At 41.6% G+C, this 21,079-nt stretch overlaps 1 pseudogene; it reads left to right on the forward strand.

The window, feature by feature from the left end:
* The first annotated feature begins 2,507 nt into the window (after positions 1-2,507).
* Positions 2,508-4,027, forward strand: LOC123158168 (uncharacterized; annotated as a pseudogene).
* The last annotated feature ends 17,052 nt before the right edge of the window (positions 4,028-21,079 follow it).

Below are 21,079 nucleotides of genomic sequence, written 5' to 3' on the forward strand. Positions count from 1 at the left end.
AGAGGGGCAACTGAAGAACTGCTTTTATCTTAATAATAATAATAATAAGACTGGTGAACAGTATAAGCAATAAGGGTTCCTGGGGAGAAATCCTCGGCAGATATATGGGAGAGCTGCTGATGCTCGGACATGTTTCCAATGCTCTGTGCCATTTGGTTAAACCCATTCGTTAATAGGTCGTGTTATGACATATATCAGTTTCCAGACTTTTACATATTATATCTTCCTCTGTGATGCATTATGACCTGATAATTTCGTATGTTTGTCAGTTCTATCTAGACAGTTTTTGTTCTTCGAACGAAGGAGCACCAGGCTTCCAAGTTCATCAGTAGTTCTCTCTCTCTCTCTCTCTCTCTCCAAAAGAAAGATTAACACTTCGGTTTTCAGGATTCCTTTTGCCAGGCTTCTATGATTCAACCCAATTTCGCAGGATTTATTTTGGAGGATTTGAGTCCTGGAAAAAAAAACATGTGTAGTTTGCTTGATTTTCATTGCGTAATTTGAATTCGTAGAAAATTTCCATAAGGATTTATTTGCACTCTATTTGGAGGAACATGTTTCTCCACTGGTACAATTCTTCTATTTCCCCTAGTTTTGAAACACTCATTGGTACTGAAGCTTTTACATCTTATAACATGAATTGGAATCCTTATGATTTTTTTTTCTTTGTTTGCTTTAATTTATATGTCAGAATTAGTTTTGGAGTTTTCTCAAAGGATCCCTTTACACTAGGGTCTTCTTTGATTCATCTGATTTCCGTGGGATTTTTTTGGGAGGATTTGAATCTTAAGACAAATTTCCTGTCTAGTTAGTTTGATTTGCATTGCAGGATTTGGACTCATTGTAAAATTTCATAAGGATTTCTGTGCACACTATTTTGTAGGAAAAATTTGATCGACTGACACAGTGATTCTATTTCTTCTTGTGGTTTTCACTGACCCATTGGTAGTGAACTTTCTAGATCCCATAAGATTTATGAATACGCGATGTTCTTCCTAAAAAAGGTGTGATGTTCCCTTCATGTGTTTTTCATGTTCCTGTATTTTAAAAATAATGTAAATTTTGTGCAACTTTGTGTCAGATCCAAACGGTGTACCAAATTATCTCACTTTTTTTTTCTTTATTTGTTCGTTGTTGCTTATATTTTGTAGTATTCTATATATATTAAAGGACTTTGCTAATGGAAAGTGTTAATCATGCATTTGAAAGTGTTAAACGTGTATAGAACATTGTTAATCATGTGTACAGAAAATGTGTGTGACATTTAAAAATGTCGCGTGTTAAAAAAAAAGTATGTCACATGTTAAAATTAATTTTAAAATGTAAAAAAAATGATGTAACTCATAAACAAATGCTTCATACATTCACAAAACTGTAAATTACATTTTAGAAAATGCTCACGAGTTTGAAAATTTTGTTTGTGACATTTTCAAAAAAAAGTATACAATGAAATATGTTTGCGTAATATATATCTTTTATAGTAATTTAAAAAATGTATGTGACTTTAAAGAAAAATTCCCGTGATTAAAAAAATGTTTGTCACATTTAAAATTGTTTATACAAGTAAACAAATGTCCGTGTAGGTTAAAAACGTTTATTTCCATTAAAAATGTTTGTGACATTTTAAAGAAATGTTCACGTGTTTTCAAAAATGCCCGAGAAATTTTAAATGTAAAAAATGTTCATGTAGTTAGAAAATTGTTTACTGCAATTAAAAAAATGACAATGTGTATTTGAAAAATGTTACCGTGTATTCAAAAAAGTGTTCAAAACATGTATTTTTCAAAAATGCATCATTTATTTGAAAAATGTCCAACGTGTGTCTAAACAGTATTTCACGTGTGCGCTAAAAATGAACATTTGTGTACAATGAAAAAGTAGACATGTGTTAAAAAAAAGAAAATCGATAAAAACATCAAAAAACAAAAGCAAACAAAACCAATAAAGAAATAATGAAAAGCAAAGTATGACGAAGAAATAAAAAACCCGAAGAAAACCGAAATATTACAAATAAAAAAGAAAAAGAGCAAAGAAAACAGACATAAAACAAAGAAAATCAAAGTATAATGAAGGAGAAAAAGAAAAGCAGATGAAAAACAAGAAACCAAGGTACAATGGAGAAAATTAATAAAAATCAAAGAAAACCAATGAAAAAACAAATAAAAATAAAAAAATGGAAAAAAATATAGTAGAGTGAACCAACACATCAACAACAAAGGCAGCGATGCTAATGAGTCGACCCAACTCGACCGCCCATATGCGATTCTAATAGGAATCCACACGAGAGGGACATTGCTCGCGTGTTGTTGAGGGGAGTAGGGGCACTATGGTAGGGGAACGTGCTACAGAACAAAAAAAATATGTTGCACGATCACACCCAGGAACACTATGAAGATGGCGGTAGCGATCAAACTCACCGATGAGCAGAGTAGCTCGGTGCAGCGTGACGATTCCCATCATTTTTCGCAACTAGGTTACACCTCCCAGCCACGAGAATGTTCTCCGATATGAGAGTCGAAGTAGACGACCCCTCCAAGGTATCCACACATTCCGAAGTAGTAGTTCGACAGAGCTTCTACGTCCAGGAAGAACTACGAGAAAACTAGAGAGAGAGAGAGAGAGAGAGAGAGAGAGAGAGAGGGACTAGCGGCACTTCTCATCTAATTAGGAGTATTATTCTCCTCTTAGACCAATTAGATCAACATTAGAGCCCATCCAATTAGGAGCCTAAAACACTTAGGACAATTAGTTCAGAAGACCGTGGAGCTATGGGGGAGAGACCCCCTTCGGATTGGTGCTTCTCTAGCGGGAGCCCTACACACATATATATAGGTGGAGGAACGAGAGGGGCGCCCCATGCAGGAGGAATCCTCCTCTCCTTCCGCTTGGTGGAAGGAGGGAATGATTCCTTCCTTGCCCAATTCGGCCTAGGCCTGCCTTAGGGAGGTGTCGTGGGCCATGTGGGGCCCACCAGGGGTGGTCATCTCATGATGGTCCTTCACAATTTTATTCCACAAATAAAATCCCAAATATTGCGGATGTCTCTCATACGTCTACAACATATCTATAATTTACGAATTATTCATGTCATTATAACAATGATATTAGATAGTTTTGGTGCACTTTTATACTATCTGGGACAAGTACACCGAGATGGTGTGGCCACATGTGGAGGGAAGTTCAGCTACCTCTGCTATGTGGTACAATTACCCCGAAAAGCCATGGAGATAAGTGGGGAAGAGTTCGACTAGCGCACGAGTTTCCTAGACTAATGCACGCCCACCTCTAGTTCTGATACATGGTACCAAGTCCATCTGGGATAGATATGAGGACTGCCTGCGGTACTATAATGATAGCCTCTCATACAAACACGAGGTGTTGCCAGTAAAGAGCAAAGCACTTGATGGATATGGACACGAGATTTTCATCAACCTGGAGAGAGAGGAGACCAGTCATACTGAAGCATCAGGCAAGATTGTCATCAACCTAGAGAGCAATGACATGTAGAAAGACACCACGGACGAGGTGCACGCTGCAGTTACACCACGGGAAGACATAATGGACGAGGTGCACACCGCAGTTACTCTGCAGAAAGACACTGTGAAAGAGGTGCACGCCGCAGTTACTCTACAGAAAGGCAACTACCAACCCGATGTAGAGAATGTGCAGTCTGAGCCTTTCAGTGATTGGGAAGAGGTGGAGAAATTCAGGATGAACCAGATGGGGACATGGAGACAGGGTCAGGAGTAGCAAGGTCTTGAACCAGTGGATCTGCTCCAGATAGATGGCATTGACCCAAAGGAATTGCTCCAGGAAGATGAAGCTTGGAACCAAGCGCTTTAGCCGGCAAACCCGGTCAACGTCGTCGACAACGCACCCAAGGCTGAATAATCGTCCACTAGAGACGCCACGGCGTACGATCCTGCAAACCAGTCCAGCGTCACCGACAACGTGCTAAGGGTCTGGAGCCCCCAGTTTGTGGGCAACGATTACGACATGCCGTTGCCTGCCTGAAGAGGGCAACTGAAGAACTACTTTTATCTTAATAATAATAAGGCTGGTGAACAGTATAAGCAATAAGGGTTCTTGGGGAGAAATCCCAGGGAGATATATGGGAGAGCTGCTGATGCTCGGACATGTTTCTAGTGCTCTATGGCATTTGGTTAAACCCATTCTTAAATCGGTCATGTTATGACATATATCAGTTTCCAGACTTTCACATATTATATCTTCCTCTATGATGCATTCTGACCTGATAATTTCGTATGTTTGTCAGTTCTATCTAGTCTAGGTTTTTGTTCTTCCAACGAAGGAGCACTAGGCTCCCAAGTTCATCGCTAGTTTTCTCTCTCTTCAAAAGAAAGATTAACACTTTGGTTTTCAGGATTGCTTTTGCCAGGCTTCTTTGATTGAAACCAATTTCGCGGGATTTATTTTGGAGAATTTGAGTCCTTAGAAAAAAAACATGTGTAGTTTGCTTGATTTTCATTGCATGATTTGAATTCATAGTTCCATAAGGTTTTATTTGCACCCTATTTGGAGGAAAATGTTCATCCACCTGTAGAATTCTTCTATTTTCCCGTGTTCTCAAACACTCATTGGTACTGAAGTTTTTACAACTTATAAGATGAATTGTAATCCTTACGATTTTTTCCTTTGTTTGCTTTAATTTATATGTCAGAATTAGTTTTGGAGTTTTCTCAAAGGATCCATATACACTAGGGGCTTCTTTGATTCATCCGATATTCGTAGGATCTTTTTTGGGAGGATTTGAATCTTAATACAAATTTCCTGTCTAGTTAGTTCGATTTGCATTGCAGGATTTTGACTCATTGTAAACTTTCATAAGGATTTCTGTGCACACTATTTTGTTGGAAAAATTTGATCGACTGACACAATGGTTCTATTTCTTCCTGTCGTTTTCACTGACCCATTGGTAGTGAATTTCTAGATCCCATAAGATTTGTGAATACGCGATGTTCTTCCTAAAAAAAGTGTGACGTTCCCTTCATGTGTTTTTCATGTTCCTGTATTTTAGAAATAATGTAAATCTTGTGCAACTTTGTATCAGATCCAAACGGTGTACCAATTATCTTACAGTTTTTTTCTTTATTTGTTCGCTGCTGCTTATATTTTGTAATTTTCTAAATATATATATTAAAGGACTTTGCTAATGGAAAGTGTTAATCATGCATTTGAGAATGGTAAATGTGTATAGAAAATAGTTAATCATGTGTACAGAAAATGTGTGTGACATTTAGAAATGTCACGTATTTTAAAAAATGTATGTCACATTTTCAAATTAATTTAAAATGTAAAAAATGATGTAACTCATAAGCAAATGCTTCCTACATTCATAAAACTGTAAATTACATTTTGGAAAATGTTCGTGAGTTGGAAAATTTTGTTTGTGATATTTAAAAAAATATGAAAATATGTTTGCGTAATATATATCTTTTATATAATTTAGAAAATTTATGTGACTTTAAAGAAAAATTCCCGTGATTAAGAAATGTTTGTGACATTTTAAAATTGTTTATACAAGTAAACAAATGTTCATGTAGGTTAGAAAAGGTTTATTTCCATTTAAAACGTTTGTGACATTTTAAAGAAATGTACACGTGTTTAATGCCCGTGAAATTTTAAATGTAAAAAATGTTCATGTAGTTAGAAAATTGATTACTGCAATTAAAAAAATTACAACGTGTATTTGAAAAATGTTACCGTGTATTCAAAAAAGTCTTCAAAACATGTATTTTTTTAAATGTATCATGTATTTGAAAATGTCCAACGTATCTAAACAGTATTTCACATGTGCGCTAAAAATCAACAATGTGTGCCAAGAAAAAAGTAGACATGTGTTAAAAAAAGAAAATCAATAAAACCCGTCAAAAAACAAAAGCAAACAAAACCAAGAAAGAAACAATGAAAGCCAAAGTATGACAAAGATAGAAAAAATCAAACAAAACCAAAATATAACAAATAAAAAAGAAAAAAGCAAAGAAAACAGACAAAAAACAAACAAAATCAAAGTATAACGAAGGAGAAAAGGAAAGCAGATGAAAAACAAATAAAACCAAAGTACAATGGAGAAAATTAATAAAAACCAAAGAACATAGATGAAAAAACAAAGAAAATAAGAAAGATACGGAAAAAGAAAAAAAATAGTAGAGCGAACCAACACAGCGACAACAAAGGCAGCGACGCTAATGAGTTGACCCAATTCGATCGCCCATAGGCGATATCTAATAGGAATCCATACGAGAGGGACATTGCTCGTGTGGCGTTGAGGGGAGTAGGGGCACTATGGTACGGGAACGTGCTATAGAACAAAAAAAATATGCTACACGATCACACCCAGGAACACTATGAAGATGGCGGTAATGATCAAACTCACCCACGAGCAGAGTAGTCAGTGCAGCGTGACGATTCCCATCGTTTTCCAGAACTAGGTTAAACCTCCCAGCCACGAGAATGTTCTCTGAGATGAGAGTCGAAGTAGACGACCCCTTCAAAGTATCCATGCATTTCGAAGTAGTAGTTCGACAGAGCTTCAATGTCCAGGAAGAAGAACTGCGAGAAAAGAGAGAAAGAGAGAGAGAGAGAGAGAGAGAGAGAGAGAGAGAGAGAGAGAGAGAGAGTAGCGGCACTTCTCGTCTAATTAGGAGTATTATTCTCTTAGACCAATTAGCTTGATATTAGAGCCCATCTAATTAGGAGCCTAAAACACTTAGGACAATTAGTTCAGAAGAGCGTGGAGCTATGGGGGAGAGATCCCCTTTGGATTGGTGTGTCTCTAGCGGGAGCCCTACACACATATATATAGGTGGAGAACGAGAGGGGCGCCCCATGTAGGAGGAATCCTCCTCTCCTTCCACTTGGTGGAAGGAGGGAAGGATTCCTTCCTTGCCCAATTCGTCCTAGGCCTGCCTTAGGGAGGTGTCGTGGGCCATGTGGGGCCCACTAGGGGTGCTCATCTCATGACGGTCCTTCACAATTTTATTCCACAAATAAAATCCCAAGTATTGCGGATGTCTCTCATACGTCTGCAACGTATTTATAATTTACAAATTATTCATGTCATGTTTACAATGATATTAGATGGTTTTGGTGCACATTTGTACTTCGTGGGACAAGTACACATATGGAGGGAAGTTCAGCTGCCTCTGCTATCTGGTACAATTACCTCGGAAAGTCGTGGACACAAGTGGGGAAGAGTTCGACTAGTGCACGAGTTTCTTAGACTAATGCACGCCCACCTCCAGTTCTCATACATGGTACCAAGTCCATATGGGATAGATATGAGGAGAGCCAGCAGTACTATAATGAGAGCCTCTCATATAAACATGAGGTGCTGCCTGTAAAGAGCAAAGCACTTGATGGATATGGACACAAGATTTTCATCAACCTGGAGTGAGAGGAGACCAGTCGTACTGAAGCATCAGGCAAAATTTTCATCAACATGGAGAGCGATGACATGCAGAAAGACACCAAGAACAATGTGCATGCTGCAGTTACACCGCGGGAAGACACAATGGACGAGGTGCAGGCCGCAGTTACTCTACAGAAAGACACCACGAATGAGGTGCATGCCGCAATTACTCTGCAGAAAGACAACTACCAACCCACTAGAGAGAATTTGCAGTCTGAGCCTCTTAGTAACTGGGAGGAGGTGGAGAAATTCTGTATGAACTAGATGGGAGGACACGGGCAGGAGTAGCAAGGCCTTGAACTAGTGAATCTGCTCCAGATAGATGGCATTGACCCAAAGGAATTGCTCCAGGAAGACGAAGTCTGAAACCAAGGGCTTCAGCCGGCAAACCCGGCAAACGTCATCGACAACTCACCCATGGCTGAATAACCGGCCGCTAGAGACGCCACAGCGTACGATCCTGCGAACCAGTCTAACGTCACCGACAACGTGCTAAGGGTCTGGAGCCCCCAGTTTGTGGGTGATGATTACAACATGTCGACGCCTACCTAAAGAGGGACAACTGAAGAACTGATTTTATCTTAATAATAATAATAATAATAATAATAATAATAATAATAATAATAATAATAATAATAATAATAATAATAATAAGCAATAAGGGTTCCTGGGGAGAAATCCCCGGAAGATATATGGGAGAGCTGCGGATGCTCGGACATGTTTCTAGTGCTCTATGGCATTTGGTTAAACCCATTCTTAAATCGGTCATGTTATGACATACATCAGTTTCCAGACTTTTACATATTTTACCTTCCTCTGTGATGCATTATGACCTGATAATTCCGTATGTTTGTCTGTTTTATCTAGTCTAGGGTTTTTGTTCTTCGAACGAAGGAGCACTAGGCTCTCAAGTTCATCACTAGTTCTCTCTCTCTTCAAAAGAAAGATTAACACTTCGGTTTTCAGGATTTCTTTTGCCAGGCTAATTTCGCAGGATTTATTTTGGAGAATTTGAGTCCTTAGAAAAAAAACATGTGTAGTTTGCTTGATTTTCATTGCGTGACTTGAATTCATAGAAAATTTCCATAAGGATTTATTTGCACTCTATTTGGAGGAAAATGTTCTTCCACCTGTACAATTCTTCTATTTTCCTGAGTTTTCAAATACTCATTGGTACAAGTTTTTTACATCTAATAAGATGAATTGGAATCCTTATGATTTTTTTCTTTGTTTGCTTCAATTTACATGTCAGAATTAGTTTTGGAGTTTTCTCAAAGGATCCATTTACACTTGGGGCTTCTTTGATTCATCGAATTTTTGTAGGATTATTTTTGGGAGGATATGAATCTTTAGACAAATTTCCTGTCTAGTTAGTTTGATTTGCATTGTAGGATTTGGACATATAGTAAAATTTCATAAGGATTTCTGTGCACACTATTTTGTAGTAAAAATTTGATCGACTGACACAACGGTTCTATTTCTTCATGTGGTTTTCACTGACCCATTGGTATTGAACTTTCTAGATCACATAAGATTTATGAATACGCGTTGTTCTCCCGAAAAAAGTGTGATGTTCCCTTCATGTGTTTTTCATGTTCCTGTATTTAGAAATAATGTAAATCTTGTGCAACTTTGTATCAGATCCAAACGGTGTACCAATTATCTTACATTTTTTTCATTATTTCTTAGTTGCTTCTTATATTTTGTAATATTCTCTCTCTCTCTCTCTCTCTCTCTCTCTCTCTCTATATATATATATATATATATATATATATATATATATATATATATATATATATTGCTAATGGAAAGTGTTAATCATGCATTTGAGAATGGCAAATGTGTGTAGAAAATTGTTAATCATGTGTACAGAAAATGTGTGTGACATTTAAAAATGTCACATGTTTTAAAAAATGTATGTCACATTTTAAAATTAATTTAAAATGCACAAAATGATGTAGCTCATAAACAAATGCTTCATACATTCATATTACATTTTAGAAAATGTTCGCGAGTTTGAAATTTTGTTTGTCACATTTTCAAAATAAATTGTATACAATGAAAATATGTTTGCGTAATATATATCTTTTATATAATTTGGAAAATGTACACGACTTTAAAAAAGTTCCCGTGATTAAGAAATGTTTGTGACATTTAAAATTGTTTATACAAGTAAAAACATGTTCATGTAGGTTAAAAAAAGGTTTGTTTCCATTTAAAACGTTTGTGAAATTTTAAAGGAATGTTCACGTGTTTCCAAAAATGCCCGTGAAATTTTAAACGTAAAAAATATTCATGTAGTTAGAAAATTGTTTACTGCAATTAAGAAAATTACAACGTGTATTTGAAAAATGTTACCGTGTATCCAAAAAAGTGTTCAAAACATGTATTTTTTTTAGAAAAGTGCTTCATGTATTTTAAAAATTTCCAACGCGTATCTAATCAGTATTTCACATGTGCGCTAAAAATGAACATTGTGTACCAAGAAAAAAGTAGACATGTGTTAAAAAAAGAAAATCGATAAAAATCATCAAAAAAACAAAAGCAAACAAAACCAAGAAAGAAACAATGAAAGCCAAAGTATGACGAAGAAAGAAAACAATCAAAGAAAACCAAAATATAACAAATAATAAAGAAAAAAGCAAAGAAAACGGACAAAAAACAAAGAAAATCAAAGTATAACGAAGGAGAAAATTAAAAGAAGATGAAAAACAAAGAAAACCAAAGTACAATGGAAAAAATTAATAAAAACCAAAGAAAACCGATGAAAAAACAAAGAAAAATAAAAAAGATATGGAAAAATAAAAAATATATAGTAGAGCGAACCAACACAGCAACAACAAAGGCAACGACGCTAATGAGTCGACCCAATTCGATCGCCCATAGGCGATATCTAATCGGAATCCATACGAGAGGGACATTGCTCGCGTGGTGTTGAGGGGAGTAGGGGCACTATGGTAGGGGAACGTGCCAGAGAACAAAAAAAAATTATGCTACACGATCAAACCCAGGAACACTATGAAGATGGCGGTAAAGATCAAACTCACCGACGAGCAGAGTAGCTGAGTGCAGCACGATGATTCCCATCGATTTTCGCAACTAGGTTACACCTCCTAGCCATGAGAATGTTCACCGAGATGAGAGTTGAACTAGACGACCCCTCGAAGGTATCCACGCATTCCGAAGTAGTAGTTCGACAGAGCTTCGACATCCAGGAAGAATAACTGCGGGAAAACTGGAGAGAGAGAGAGAGAGAGAGAGAGAGAGAGAGAGAGAGAGAGAGAGAGAGAGAGAGAGAGAGAGAGCCTAGTGGCACTTCTCGTCTAATTAGCGATGTCGTCGGCTTCATTGTTAACGTCGCGTGGGATATGCTGCAATTCTAAACCCAGGAAGCGTTTCTCGAGCTTACGTACCTCCTCTAGGTAGGCAACCATGTGCTCGTCTTTTGGCTTGTACTTTTTGTTGGAGAAGTTGACGAGGAGCTAAGAATCGCCCTTGATGGTGAGGCACTTGATTCCCAAGGCCGTGACGGCCTTGAGGCCGGCGATCAGGCCCTCATACTCCACATTGTTGTTGGAGACCTTCTCGCCATGCTGAAAGCACAACTGCACAATGTAGTAAAGCTTGTCCTCCATTGGGGAGACAAGTACGACCCCATCCCCCTCTCCCTGTCTGGAGAAGGCACCGTCAAAGTGCATGACCCACCCGGCAGGCGCCTCATCCCCAGGCAGGAGGGACTTGTCCTCATGAGGCTCCTCCCCTCATGTGTTCGTCCACTCCACCACGAAATCAGCGAGAGCCGCTCCCTTGATGACTCTGGTGGTGTAGAATTCCAACTGGAATGCCTGCAGCTTGAGGCTCCACTCAGTGACTCATCCCGCAACATTAGGGCTATGCAACACTTTCTCCAGGGGGTACGCGGAGACAACCTTGATGGGGTGGCCCTAAAAATAATGTCGCAGCTTCCTGGAGGCGACCAGGAGGGCAAGGAGAAGCTCCTGCTGCATAGGATAGTGTGCTTGCGCGTCCCTCAGCATCGTGCTCACGAGTGCTCGACGAGGCATTTGGCTTCGGCGGGAGCTTGCTCTTGAAGGGGTGCGCAATGCTGGGGGATGCCGGCTTGAGATGCGGAAGGCTCGCGAGGCTCTAGCATCTCAAGAGGCTTGGAAGGTCCGGGGAGCTTGGAGGGCTCACGAGTCTCGGAAGCCTTTCCTTGGTGCCGACGCATTCCTCCCGCAGCACTACGAGCGCGGTGCTAGCTGTCTGTGGGGTGACCGCCAGGTATAGGACCAAGGGTGAAAACACGATGCCACCATGATGGGCGGACTCGTGAGGTACATCTTGAGGTCCTCAAAAGCCATGTCCGCTTCAGGGGTCCACTTGAAGGAGCCTGTCCTTTTCATCAGGTTGAAGAAGGGCAAGGTGCGCTCGCCTAGCTTGGAGATGAAGCACCCCAAGGAGGCCACACACCCTGCCAGTCGTTGCATTTCCTTAAGGGTCTGGGGGCGCATCTTCTCGATGGCCTTAACTTTTCGTGGTTGGCCTCGATCCCCCGGTGGCAGACAAGGAAGCCGAGAAGCTTGCCGGAGGGGACTCCAAAGACACTTGTCGGGGTTGAGCTTCAGACTGACCTCGCGTAGATTTGTGAACATTTCTTCCAGGTCTTTGATTAGTATATTGGCTTCGGGTGATTTGACCACAATGTCATCGACGTAGGCCTCCACGTTTCTCCCTAGCTGTGGCCCCAACATGATGTGCATCAGCCACTGGAAGGTAGCGCCAATGCTCCTTAAACCAAACGGCATGCAGATGTAGTAGAACACGCCGCACGGGGAGATGAAGGCCGTCTTTTCCACATCTTCCACCGCCATCTTGATCTGGTGGTAGCCGGAGAATGCGTCGAGGAAGCACAACAGCTCACACTCAGCGGTGGAGTCCATGATCTGGTCGATGCGTGGGGGCAGGAAAGGGTCCTGGGGGCAGGTCTTGTTGAGGCTCGTGAAATCGACACACATGCGCTCCTTTCCACCTTTCTTGGGGCGATGACTGGGTTGGCGAGTCATTCGGGATGACGCACCTCTCAAATGACCCCAGCTTCCTGCAGCTTGTGCACCTCTTGGGTGATGAATGCTTGCTTCTATAGCGCTTGGCATTGTGCCTTCTGCTTGATGGGATGGGCACCGCCAAATGGTGCTCGATTACTCCCCTCGGGACGCCTGTTAGACCAGATGCCTTCCCGGCGAACACGTCCTTGTTCGCCCGGAGGAAAGCGATGAGTGCGTCCTCCTACTCGGGGGAAAGGTCGGCGCCAATGGTGAAGGTGGGCGCCGCGCCGCTGCCATCAACCGATACCTTCTTTGTTTCAGCGTGGTCCTAAGGGAATAACAAATTCTTCCTTGCAGGGGCGACCTCCGAAGGCCCGACCCCATCTTTGGAGCCCGGGCGCGAGGCTGCCGCGGCCCTATAGGCGCGCTTGAGGGTGCGGACAGCATCCTCCTTGATCCCGGCGATAGTAATAACGCCGTTGCAAGTCCATGAGCTTGGTACGATAGTTGTCGCAGGTGCTGAAAGTGACGGGGAGGCGCACCTGCCCCAGGGGAGTGGTGGAGCCATCGGTCACCCCCAAGAATGTCCTGGTGGGCAAGAGCTGGTCATAAGGAAGTTGGAGTGTCTCGAAGGTTTCAACGGAGAGGATTGAGGCCGGCGCCCCTGTTGACGAGGGTCTTGGTGACCGCAACATTGCTGGTGGTGAGAGTGCACAACATGGGGAGCGCGCCGGCGACGACTGCGGACTTGGTGTGGTCTCGGGAATCGAAGGTGATGACGCACTCGGGCCTCGCGTGGGGCCTCGAAGCCTCGGGCTAGGGCCGTGGCGCGTTCGCCCCGCGAAAGAGCTGCTTGGAGTGGTGATTGGACGCAGGCGCTTGGGACCCGCCGAGGATACACGCTGTTGGGAAACATTGTATGGAAAACAAAAAGTATTCTACGCACACGCAAGATCTATCCATGGAGATGCATAGCAACGAGAGGGGAAAGTGTGTATACATACCCTCGCAGACCGTAAGAGGAAGCGTTTGTTAACGCGGTTGATGTAGTCGAACTTCTTTGTGATCCAACCGATCGAGTACTAAACGTACCACACCTCCGCATTCAACACACGTTCAGCTCGGTGACGTCCTCACCTTCTTGATCCAGCAAGACAGCAAAGTAGTGGATGAGTTCCGGCAACATGACGACGTGGTGATGGTGAAGCTATCTCCGCAGGGCTTCGCCTTAGCACTACGAAAATATGACCGAGGGACGAAACTGTGGAGGGGGGCACCACACACAACTAAGCAATTGTCATGGGCTGGTGTGGAGCCCCCTCCCACATATATATAGGTAGGGGGAGGGAGGAGCAGCCAAGGAGGCACCCCAAGTGGGGCTGAATCCCACTTGCAGTCCTACCCCTTGCCGCACCCTCCTTTCCTTTCTAGGCGAGCGGGGAAAGGCAGGGGAGGGTGGCGCCCCCCTCCTTTCCTTTCTCCCATGTGGAGGGGAAGGCAGGAGGGGCTAGCCCTACCCTCTTTCCTTCCCTACAGCCAGAAGCCAGGGTGAGGGGCGTGCCAGCCCCCTCGTTGGCTGGTGTGTCCCTCCCCTTGGCCCATTAGGCCCATAGACCTCCCGGGGGTGTCCGGTACCCCTTTTGGTGCCCCATTGACTACTCGGTGCACTCTGAAACTCTTCCGGTGTTTGAATATCATCGTCCTATACCTCCTGACCATTCTGGAGCTCCTCGTCATGTCCATGATCTCATCGGGGACTTCGAACAACATTCGGTCACCAAATCATATAACTCATATAACACTATATCGTCAACGAACATTAAGCGTGCGGACCCTATGGGTTCGAGAACTATGTAGACATGATCGAGACACCTCTCCGGTCAATAACCAATAGCGGAACATGGATGCCCATATTGGCTCCTACATATTCTACGAAGATCTTTATCGGTCGAACCTTATGACAACATACGTAATTCCCTTTGTCCATCGGTATGTTACTTGCCCGAGATTAGATCGTCGGTATCTTCATACCTAGTTCAATCTCGTTACCGACAAGTCTCTTTACTTGTTCTGTAATGCATCATCTTGCAACTAACTCCTTAGTCACTTTGCTTCCAAGGCTTCTTATGATGTGTATTACCGACAGGGACGAGAGACACCTCTCCGATACTCGGAGTGACAAATCCTAATCTCGATCTATGCCAACTCAACAAACACCTTGGAAGATACCTTTAGAGCATCTTTATGATCACCAAGTTATGTTGCGATGTTTGATAGCACACAAGGTATTCCTCCAGTATCCGGGAGTTGCATAATCTCATAGTCGAAGGAATATGTATTTGTCATCAAGAAAGCAATAGCAACAAACTGAACGGTTAATGTGCTAAGCTAATAGATGGATCTTGTCCATCACATCATTCTCCTAATTATGTGATCGCCTTATCAAATGACAACACATGTCCGTGGTTAGGAAACCTTAACCATCTTTGATCAATGAGCTAGTCTAGTAGAGGCTTACTAGGGGACACGATATTTGTTTATGTATTCACACATGTATTTAAGTTTTCGGTCAATAAAATTCTAGCATGAAAAATAAACCTTTATCGTGAATAAGCAAATATAAAATAACAATTTTATTTGCCTCTAGGGCATATTTCCTTCAATCTCCCACTTGCACTACAGTCAATAATCTAGATTACATTGTAATGAATCTAACATCCATGGAGTCTTGGTGCTGATCATGTTTTGCTCACGGAAGAGGCTTAGTCAATGGGTCTGCTACATTTTGATCCGTATGTATTTTGCAAACTTCTATGTCTCCATCCTTGACCTTTTCACGATTGGAGTTGAAGCATCTCTTGATGTGTTTGGTTCTCTTGTGAAACCTGGATTCCTTCGCCAAGGCAATTGCTCCAGTATTGTCACAAAAGATTTTCATTAGACCCGATGCACCGGGTACTACACCCAGATCGGATATGAACTCCTTCATCTGGACTCCTTCATGTGCTACTTCCGAAGCAGCTATGTACTCCGCTTCACACGTAGATCCTGCCACGATGCTCTGCTTGGAACTGCACCAACTGACAGCTCCACCATTCAATATAAATATGTATCCGGTTTGTGACTTAGAGTCATCCGAATCAGTGTCGAAGCTAGCATCGACGTAACCATTTACGACGAGCTCTTCGTCACCTCCATAAATGAGAAACATATCCTTGGTCCTTTTCAGGTACTTCAACATGTTCTTGACCGCTGTCCAGTGATCCACTCCTGGATTACTTTGGTACCTCCCTGCCAAACTTATGGCAAGGCACGCATCAGGTCTAGTACACAGCATAGCATACATGATAGGACCTATGGCGGAAGCATATGGAATGACTTTCATTTTCTTTCTATCTTCTGCAGTTGTCGGGCTTTGAGTCTGACTCAATTTCACACCTTGTAACACAGGCAAGAACCCTTTCTTTGACAGATCCATTTTGAACTTCTTCAACACTTTATCAAGGTATGTGCTTTGTAAAAGTCCTATTAAGTGTCTCGATCTATCCCTATATATCTTGATGCCCAATATATAAGCAGCTTCACCGAGGTCTTTCAATAAAAAATTCTTATTCAAGTATCCTTTTATGCTATCCATAAATGCTATATCATTTCCAATCAATAATATGTCATCCACATATAATATCAGAAATGCTACAGAGCTCCCACTCACTTTCTTGTAAATACAGGCTTCACCATAAGTCTGTATAAAACCATATGGTTGGATCACCTCATCAAAGCGTATATTCCAACTCCGAGATGCCTGCATCAGTCCATAGATGGATCACTGGAGTTTGCACGCTTTGTTAGCACCTTTAGGATCGACAAAACCTTCTGGTTGCATCATATACAACTCTTCTTTAAGAAATCCATTAAGGAATGCAGTTTTGACGTCCATTTGCCAGATTTCATAATTATAAAATGCGGCAACGGCTAACATGATTCATACTGACATAAGCATCGCTACGGGTGAAAAGGTCTCATTGTAGTCAAACTCTTGATCAACTTGTCAAAACCTTTCGCGACAAGTCGAGCTTTGTAGACGGTGAAATTACCATCATCATCTATCTTCTTCTTGAAAATCCGTTTATTCTCAATGGCTTGCCGATCATCAGGCAAGTCCACCAAAGTCCATACTTTGTTCTCATACATGGATCCTATCTCAGATTTGATGGCCTCAAGCCATTTATCGGAATCTGGGCTCATCATAGCTTCTTCATAGTTCATAGGTTCGCCATGGTCTAATAACATGACTTTCAAGACATGATTACCGTACCACTCTGGTGCGAAACATGCTCTGTTCGACCTACGAGGTCCAGTAGTAACTTGATTCGAAGTTTCATGATCATTATCATTAGCTTCCTCTATAGTTTGTGTAGGCATCACGGGAACGGATTTCTCAGATGTGCTACTTTCCAATTCGAGAGGGTACAACTACCTCATCAAGTTGTACTTTCTTGTCACTCACTTATTTCAAGAGAAACTCCTTCTCTAGAAAGGATCCATTCTTAGCAACAAAGATCTTGCCTCCGGATCTGTGGTAGAAGGTGTACCTAGTAGTTTCTTTAGGGTATCCTATGAAGACGCACTTGTCCGATTTAGGTTCGAGCTTATAGGGCTGAAGCCTTTTGACATAAGCGCCGCATCCCCAAACTTTAATAAATGACAACTTAGGTTTCTTGCCAAACCACAGTTCATACGGTGTCGTCTCAACGAATTTAGACGGTGCCCTATTTAACGTGAATGCGGATGTTTCTAATGCATAACCCCAAAACGATAGTGGTAAATTGGTAAGAGACATCATAGAACGCACATATCTAATAAACTACGGTTACGATGTTCGGACACACCATTACGCTATGGTGTTCCAGGTGGCGTGAGTTGTGAAAAAATTCCACATTGTTTTAAATGAAGGCCAAACTCGTAACTCAAATATTCGCCTCCGCGATCAGATCGTAGAAACTTTATTTTCTTATTACGATGATTCTCCTCTTCACTCTGAAATTCTTTGAACTTTTCAAATGTTTCAGACTTGTGTTTCATCAAGTAAATACACCCATAGCTACTCAAATCATCTATGAAGGTCAGAAAATAATGATACCCGCTGCGTGCCTCAACACTCATCAGACCGCATACATCGGTATGTATTATTTCCAATAAGTCATTAGCTCGCTCCATTGTTCCGGAGAATAGAGTTTTAGTCATCTTCCCATGAGGCATGGTTCACAAGTATCAAATGATTCACAATCAAGTGATTCCAAAAGTCCATTTGTATGGAGTTTCTTCATGCGCTTTAGACCAATAGGACCTAAATGTCAGTGCCACAAATATGTTGCACTATCATTATCAACTTTGCATCTTTTGGCATCAATATTATGAATATGTGTATCACTACGATTGAGATTGAACAAGAATAGACCATTCATCAAGGGTACATGACCATAAAAGATATTACTCATATAAATAGAACAACCATTGTTCTCTGATTTAAACAAATAACCGTCTCGCAATAAACAAGATCCAGATATAATGTTCATGCTCAATGTTGGCACCAAATAACAATTATTGAGGTCTAAAACTAATCTTGAAGGTAGATGTAGAGGTAGCGTGCCGACAGCGATCACATCGACCTTGGAACCATTCCCGACACGCATCATCACCTCATCCTTAGCCAATCTTCATTTATTCTACAACTCCCATTTTGAGTTACAAATATGAGCAACTGAACCAGTATCAAATACCCAGGCGCTACTACGAGCATTAGTAAGGTACACATCAATAACATGTATGTCAAATATACCTTTGCTCACTTTGCCATCCTTCTTATACGCCAAGTATTTGGGGCAGTTTTGCTTCCAGTGACCATTCACTTTGAAGTAGAAGCACTCAGTTTGAGGCTTGGGTCCAGCTTTGGGCTTCTTCCTAGGAGTGGCAACTTGCTTGCCGTTCTTCTTGAAGTTCCCTTTCTTTCCCTTGCCCTTTTTCTTGAAACTAGTGGTCTTTTAAACCATCAACACTTGATGCTCCTTCTTGATTTCTACCTCCGTGGCCTTAAGCATTGCTAAGAGCTCAGGAATCGATTTATTCATCCCTTGCATATTATAGTTCATCACGAAGCCTTTGTAGCTTGGTGGCAGTGATTGAAGAACTCTGTCAATAACACTATCAACTGGAAGTTCAACTCCCAGCTGAGTCAAGTGGTTATGATACCCAGACATTTTGAGTATGTGTTCACTAACATAAATGTTCTCCTCCATCTTGCAGCTATAGAACTTGTTGGGGACTTCATATCTCTCAACTCGGGCATTTGCTTGAAATATTAACTTCAACTCTTGGAACATCTCATATGCTCCATGACGTTCAAAACGTCTTTGAAGTCCCGGTTCTAAGCCGTAAAGCATGGCACACTGAACTATTGAGTAGTCATCAGATCGAGCCTGCTAGACATTCATAACATTTGCATTTGGTCCTGCAGCAGGTCTGTCACCTAGCGGTGCATCAAGGACATAATTCTTCTGTGTAGTGATAACCCACAAGTATAGGGGATCCTTTGTAGCCTTCTTTAATAAATAAGAGTGTCGAACCCAACGAGGAGCTAAAGGTAGAACAAATATTCCCTCAAGTTCTATCGACCACTGATACAACTCTACGCACACTTGACGTTTGCTTTACCTAGAACAAGTATGAAACTATTTTGCAAGAATAAAACTATGAATAAATTGCAAGGTAATAAAAGTGGATAGCTTTTGTCAACAAGAAAGTCATTTGTCCCTAGGCAATCGATAACAAGTACCGGTAATCATTCTTGTAATTTTATATGAGGGAGAGGCATGAGGTAGCATACTTTCTCTACTTGGATCATATGCACTTATGATTGGAACTCTAGCAAGCATCCGCAACTACTAAAGATCATTAAGGTCATGAAACTCAACAATAACATTAAGTATCAAGTCCTCTTTACTCCCATACGTCATGCCCCACTTACTCGGGTTTAAACTTCTGTCACTCTCGCAACCCACAATAAGTGAACCATGAACATATTGCAACAACCTACAGCGGGGCCCTTGACGTTTGCGCGAGACGGAGGGCATCGTAGGACAAAACCAAAAATAAAATATACAATCATATTGATACGTCTGTTTTGCATCATGCTTTTATATCGACATTTATTGCAATATGGGATGTTACTACACATTATGTCACAATACTTATGCCTTTTCTCTCTTATTTTACAAGGTTTACATGAAGAGGGAGAATGTCGGTAGCTGGATTCTGGGCTGGAAAAGGAGCAAAATATTAGAGACCTATTCCGCACAACTCCAAAAGTCCTGAAACTCCATGAGAGTTAGTTTTGGAATATATTAAAAATATTGGGCGAAGAAAGCACCAGAAGGGGGCCACCCACTATCCACGAGGGTAGGGGCACGCCCTACCCCCAAAGGCGCGCCTCCCTGCCTCGTGGGCCACCTGGAAGCCCCCCGATGCCCATCTTCTGGTATAAAGTGTCTTTTGACCTGGAAAAAATCGAAGGGAAGCTTTCGGGACGAAGCGCCGCCGTCTCGAGGCGGAACCTTGGCGGAACCAATCTAGGGCTCTGGCGGAGCCGTTCTGCCGGGGAAACATCCCCCCGGGAGGGGGAAATCGTCACCATCGTCATCACCATCGATCCTCTCAACGAGAGGGGGTCAATCTCCATCAACATCTTCACCAACACCATCTCCTCTCAAACACTAGTTCATCTCTTGTATCCTATCTTTGTCTCAAAACCTCAGATTGGTACCTATAGGTTGCTAATAGTGTTGATTACTCCTTGCAGTTGATGCTAATTGGTTTATTCAGTGGAAGATCATATGTTCAGATCCTTTATGCATATTAATACCCCTATGATTATGAACATGAATATGATTTGTGAGTAGTTACGTTTGTTCATGAGGACATGGTAGAAGTTTTGTTATAAGTAGTCATGTGAATTTGGTATTGGTTCAATATTTTGATGAGATGTATGTTGCCTTTCCTCTAGTGGTGTTATGTGAATGTCGACTACATGACACTTCACCATTATTTCGGCCTAGGGGAAGGCATTGGGAAGTAATACGTAGATGATGGGTTGCTAGAGTGACAGAATCTTAAACCCTAGTTTATGCGTTGCTTCGTAAGGGGCTGATTTGGATCCATATGTTTCATGCTATGGTTAGGTTTACCTTAATTCTTCTTTTGTAGTTGCGGATGCTTGCGAGAGGGGTTAATCATAAGTGGGATGCTTGTCCAAGGAAGGGCAGTACCCAAGAACCGGTCCACCCACATAGCAAATCATGAAAGTAACGAACACAAATCATACGAGCATGATGAAAACTAGCTTGACGATAATTCCCATGTGTCCTTGGGAGCGCTTTCCTTTATATAAGAGTTTGTCCAGGCTTGTCCTTTTCTACAAAAAGGATTGGGCCACCTTGCTGCACCTTGTTCACTTTTGTTACTTGTTACCCATTACAAATTACCTTATCACAAAACTATCTGTTATCGATAATTTCAGTGCTTGCAGAGAATACCTTACTGAAAACCG

Source organism: Triticum aestivum, chromosome 7B (genome assembly GCF_018294505.1).
Source record: "Triticum aestivum cultivar Chinese Spring chromosome 7B, IWGSC CS RefSeq v2.1, whole genome shotgun sequence".
Taxonomy (NCBI): Eukaryota; Viridiplantae; Streptophyta; class Magnoliopsida; order Poales; family Poaceae; genus Triticum; species Triticum aestivum.